The sequence below is a fragment of the Humulus lupulus genome, chromosome 7, assembly GCF_963169125.1.
Source record: "Humulus lupulus chromosome 7, drHumLupu1.1, whole genome shotgun sequence".
NCBI lineage: Eukaryota > Viridiplantae > Streptophyta > Magnoliopsida > Rosales > Cannabaceae > Humulus > Humulus lupulus.
Genome location: NC_084799.1, coordinates 171,465,110 through 171,471,109, shown reverse-complemented (window position 1 = coordinate 171,471,109; position 6,000 = coordinate 171,465,110).

Genomic DNA, 6,000 nt, shown 5'->3' with positions numbered 1-6,000 from the left:
GACTTAGTCAAGGCTATTTACTCAATTCAAATTAGGCTAAAAAAGTGCAATTACGTGTATTATATTTCAGCGTATGCCGATATATCACAGCATTGGGGGGCGATATATCGCCATACGGGGATACGAAAAACACATAACTTCGTACGACCACCTCGACGAGCCTCGGGCATATTATCCCAGGCGATATATCGGCTGTAGTGCCAAATATTTGAATGTTTTTGAAACTGAGCTTATTTTATTCCTTAACCTCTTGAAAAGTCCAGAATCTTTTTGACCGAATCTTCAGCCTCTGCTGAATGATTATTCAAAGATTTTTCAATTAAAAAGCCATTATTTTATTCAAGCTAAATGAAGATCTTTTCATTATTGAACTCTATAAATAGGACCTAGTACTCAGCCATTTATTCATTCATCAAGCTAAGTTTAGAGTCTGCAAGTTGCTAGGTTATTTTAGAGTGATAAACACTTGGGTTGGGGTTATAAGCTTTATCCTTATAAGTTTAATAAACACTCAGGAAGTAAGGTTCGTAGTATATTTTGGTTCGAGGTGTAGTTCAGTTATAGAAGCATTCGAGGTATTCCTTCTTCTAGTTCCTTTCTGTGTTATTCTTATAGTTTTTCTACTCAAAATCCTAACTCGTATTCTTTATTCTTGGTTAGGAATCTAAAATCTTGAACGTAAGATTGTTGTTGGTAAGTATCCTTTCGATGGTGTAGTTCATTCTTTTCATCCTTTTTCTTTAGTATACTCACCTTTCTATTATGTTTTTTTAGGAGTGTTCCAAAGTTCCGATATTGTTCTCATATCCCAGTATATTGGTAAGGAAAATAGGATAGGATTTTATATGTTATATGTTATCTTATGATATGTTCTGTTATGAAGTATTATATTATGTATGTTGGTAGACTTGGGCATATGACTTGTATAGCTAACAAGCCCCAATAAATTTATGGGCATATGACTTGCTTAGCTAGCAAGCCCCACAAATCGAATGGGCATATGACTTGATTAGTTAACAAGCCCCAAGTAGTATAATGACCATTGTAGTAGTATGTGACATATGTTTATGATATAGCATATGGTATGATATAATTTTATGTATATGATTTATGTTGTTAGTTTTTCCTTGTTGGGCATTAGGCTCATTCCTTTATGTTTATATGTGCAAGAAAATAGCTATGGCGGTGGAAAGGTTCTTGGCAGCTTGGGGTTGTGTATTGAGGCTGGATGAAATCGATGGACTGAGCGTTCGATTAGAGGATGAAGTCTTTAAATTTTGATTTCTATGTATTATTTTCCGCACTTGATTTTGTAACCCATTTATTTAAGTTATGTTTTGCTCTATTTTCAAAACAATGGGATCCCATATCCTAAGTAAAATATTTATGTATTCAAACCTTTTCTTTATACAATAAAATTATGATGTTTTCATATGTACGTTTTCTTATGATTAGTATAGTAGTTATTAATGGTCCAAGGTCTAGAATAGTTGGGTCGTTACACTCTCCTCAGCCTCCTTGATCTCTTCAGCCTGCTTGGCGACCACCTCCTCTGAGCGGCGCCAACTAGTGCTCATGGTCAGAATCCCTTGCGATCAGAAAATAAAAGTAAAAAGGATGTTAGTATCTATTAGAGAGGTGAACAATAAAACCATAATGGAAGCAGCAGCTTACAGTGAGTAGTTCATTCAGCCCCCGACTAAGGAGCTGGTTGATCGACATGGTAGGAGTGTTGCTGAAAGATTCCAAACTACGCCAGTGTCTGGACAGTTTCTTTAGCCTGTCACTGGCCGAGGTGCATGCTGAATTCAGGATCACTTCGACCAAAGTTTTATCTGGTTGGGCAACAAGACTTGGGTTGGCGGCAGCTAGAGGATTCTAGTCGGTGGTTGTAGGAGGAGTCTGGTCGGTAGGCCCTGGAGGGGGAGTCGTCTCTTTTGTAGGAGTTGGTGCAGGAGGGTCTTCCGTTCAAGTCCTCTTTGCAGATGGGTCACTGCAACCTTCTCCTGCCTAGCGCCTGTTTGATTTTTTCTTGCTCGCAGGAGTGGCGGTGGTAGGATTGGTGTATAGGTCAAAAGCTCTCTCAGTAGGCATATCTGTAAGGAAGGAAACATACGAACAATCAGGCAATATAATTATAAGTGTTGGCTAAATTAAAGAAATGAAAGCAAAGAAATTATATGTAAAATACCCAAGCTACAACTATTGGTCGCTACATTATTTATTGTACTACTGCTACACTCACTCTCTGGCTTGAAGAAGTCTGAATTTAAATTAGGCGTGTATTTAAAGTTACCGTCCCAGTCAAATAAATGACAGGGAATGGGCAAGCTGTCTAAGAGTGAGAAGTCAATACCGTTCTCATCTGAAGACTCAAGAATAGGCTTGGGGTGTTCAGAAACCTTCTTTTTTCCCTTTCCTGAAGGAGCGGGAGTAGCAGCTGTTCGCACGGCGCTGGAAGGTTCATTGATGGTCACTCCCGTTTCCCTCCTCCTCGGAGGTTGTGACACATCTTAGTGTTGTTTGGGGGCTTCTCCACCAGTGGCACTCCCCACTGTTGATTCCCTCACATCCTGGTGAGGTGCCAAAAGGCTGACCAGCCTTAGATTGGCCTCTGTGACCAGCTCCTTGACGCTTTTTTATATATCAGTCATGCTGGCCAAAGATGCTACTCGTATCTCCATCTCTGGAGTAGGAGCTGGTCAGTGCCATGGACCTGAATGGCATGAAAGTTTTAAGGATGTGTAGAAAAGCTATAGGAAATTGAACGACCAAGGAATAAATGATTTACCTCCTTTTGTGAAAGCTAGGTTGTTGGTGACCAGGTCTGTTGTTAAAAAGTACTCCTGGAAGTACTTTCCCACGTTGGACTTGTGGGTGGTCTCACTCAGGAAGGTGCGAGCAGATTCCTGGTGGTAAAAGTGGAAGAACCTCGTGTTGTTGTGATTAGGGTTGGACTTGAGATCAAACAGATAGTTGATCTCGTGTGGCGTCGGGACGGATCACTTCTTATGACTGTACAGGATATAGAGAGCAGAAAACACTCTATACTCATTTTGTGTTATTTGAAAGGGAGCGACCTCGAAATAGTTGGCCACCCCCTGAAAAAATGGATGAAGAGGCAAGGTTTCCCCTGCCTCAATATGATATCTCGACCAGGCGTTGAAGGCGCCCCCAGGAAGGTTTTCCCACTGGTCGATGGAGGGTTTGATTAGGGTTACCTCAGGAAGTCCGTACTTCTTGAGGTAATTCACTACCATCCTAATTGTAATATGGCTATGAGGTGCAACATACCATTCGACTTCTGGTCGAAGGACGTCTCGAGGTTGGGCTTCTATTTGGATTTCTGGCTGGGATGTGCTTTCGGGTGAAGGGCTGGTCGAAGGATTTTTAGCCCGAGGAGCAGGCTATTTGGCAGGAGGAGAGGTTGTTTTCCTTTTCTTTTGAGAAGTGGATTTTACTCGACCCATGTTAGATGGACTTGTTTTAGGTCTATTAGAAGGGTTATGAGAAAAATGAATTTCTGGGATTAGTAATGATGGCTGTTCCTAATCTTCGAGTAGATGGGCGAGAAAATCGTCGTCGATTGGCCTCTCACCTCCCCATGGGTCGTGCATGAAAATTTGCGAACAGAGAAGGGGAGATGAGAATCTGCGGCCAAAAGACCAAGAAAGTAGAAAAGTTGGAATAACGTTGCTCGTGTATAAAATATAAGCTTTTATACGACCAACAACATTCTAACAAAAACACTAAATTCTATGCGAGCAGTTTGGAAAACAGATTAAAAAGCAGAAGTGAAAAGTTTTTTCTGAAAAAACTTTTCGACTTTGAGTTGGGGCAGGAGAAACCCAGTTTTTTTTTACATGCTTAAAAATCGAATTTTTACTTCTATTTTGCACCCTAAATTAATAATCCTAACTCCCAAACCAATTCCTAAACCTCATGTAGTGTTATTTCCTTATCCTATCATGCTCAGAACTACGTACCTATTTACCCTAAAAATAATTTCTTTCAAGAACATTCAAAAACTCAAAGTCTGAAATAGATATTGCATGGCATCTCAATGACTGAAAAGGTTGATAAACTTACTTGGATAAAGATTGGAGCAAGTTTTTGAGATGCTAAGTCAGGTGGCTGGACAAAAATTCTGTGGCTCGTCAAAGATCAACTGAGTTCCTGGGTTTTCTGAGCTCTATTCTTCAATGTTCTTGAGGGGAAAGTGAAAAGTAAAAAATAAAAAGTAATTTTGAGGGGTTATATATATTCTGGTCAAAGCACGGTTACAGAAGTAATCATAAGGGGTGACTTTCCGAGGCATAGGTAAATGCAATATCCGTCAAACCACTTTTTGGGAAGCTGCAATGATATGATCGATTGCCTTTTTCGAGAAGGCATGGACGGCTCTGACAGATTTGACAAGGAATACGAAAAGTCGGTATGTCTAAGTTTACTTTATGCTGGTCACAGTAAAATAAACTTGGGGGGCAAATATTTACCCAAAAAGGGCTCCTGATGACGTTGCAAGATTGACCTACACGTGGCAGGCACATGACAACTTTAAGTGAATGAATCTTGTTCGACCATCGACCAGAGAGTTATTGATTTATCAAGCCTCACGCTTAGGTGCGACCAGTCTGGTCACATACTTTCATTTACTTCCTTTTGGATATACAATCTTGTAATATTTGCATTAATTATATTTTCTTTTATTAACTTGATATGCAAGTCTTAATTGTAATTAAGGCCCATCGGCCTATGTAACCTTCTTGAGCCTATAAATAAGAATCAAAGGGATCAAGGAAGGGACTTTTGAACTTTTGATATTTGTACTCAGAGAGAAGAATATAGTGTGATTATTCACCAAAGTTGTAATCTTCCCAAGGCTTGTGAAACTTGTGAACCCGAAGTTCATTGATCACAGTGTTGGGATTCAATATCAATAAGAACACTAAGTGGACGTAGGTCATTACCATTCAATTGGGGTCGAACTACTATAAATCGTTTGTGTCGTTTGCTTTCCATTTGAATTTCTTCTTGTTTTCCTTTCATTTCCTATCGTTTATCTAACTCCATGTCATTGGCCAATTTGAGGGTCAACACATGTGAACTTGGAATTCAAACCCAACTCACATACAATTAGAATGCTAAACAAAATTAGTATTTTGGAAATGAAATATAATCATATCAGATAAGATTAAATAAATAATGATTAATCATTATCATCTTTTTTATTTCTGTCATTTTAACACTTTTTATACTCTATACATGTTTGATTGTACAACATCAAAACTTAGAAGTTGGGATTCACAAGTGGTTATGTGAATAAATTGAAAATTTTCCATGGAGTCATTTAGTGAAACATTTTAATAATCATAAAAGATTACAAAAGAGTTTGTATCTCTTTAATGCTACTTTAATGAAGCACGATTATTATAATTACTATATTTTCTAGTTAAGTTGTACTAGAAATAATAACTGCAAGTCAAGTAAGCAAGTTACTAATAATTAACAATGATAAAACCAAAGAATATCACAAATTTTGTAAAGCATTGATGTAGTGGAAGCATTAGTTAGTAACTACTCAATTACAAATGTAAAGATAGTTAAATTGTGTGTAACACAATCTAATCCATACTTCATCATATATGAAATGAATTTTTTTTTACGGAAAACAATGGTTGAAACACCATGAATCAAGAAATGGAATTTGGAATTCTATGACATCTAGATTCTTGAATATCCAACTAAAGTTCATTGAACTTCAGTTTGAAATAGGATATTCAAGATGAAGAGGAGAATATAGGAAAGTACAGATTTTTAAAGTTATTAAAAAAGAAGAATTTATTACTTGAATATAGGAGAATATCCAACAAAAAGAAGAATTTATTACTTGAATAAATATCTTCTACAGTAACCAAACTTGAATTTGTTTACATGCTCTTATCCACTTCTTTATGCATGGATTATGAGATTAATTTAAATGAATGTCTAAGTAGTCTT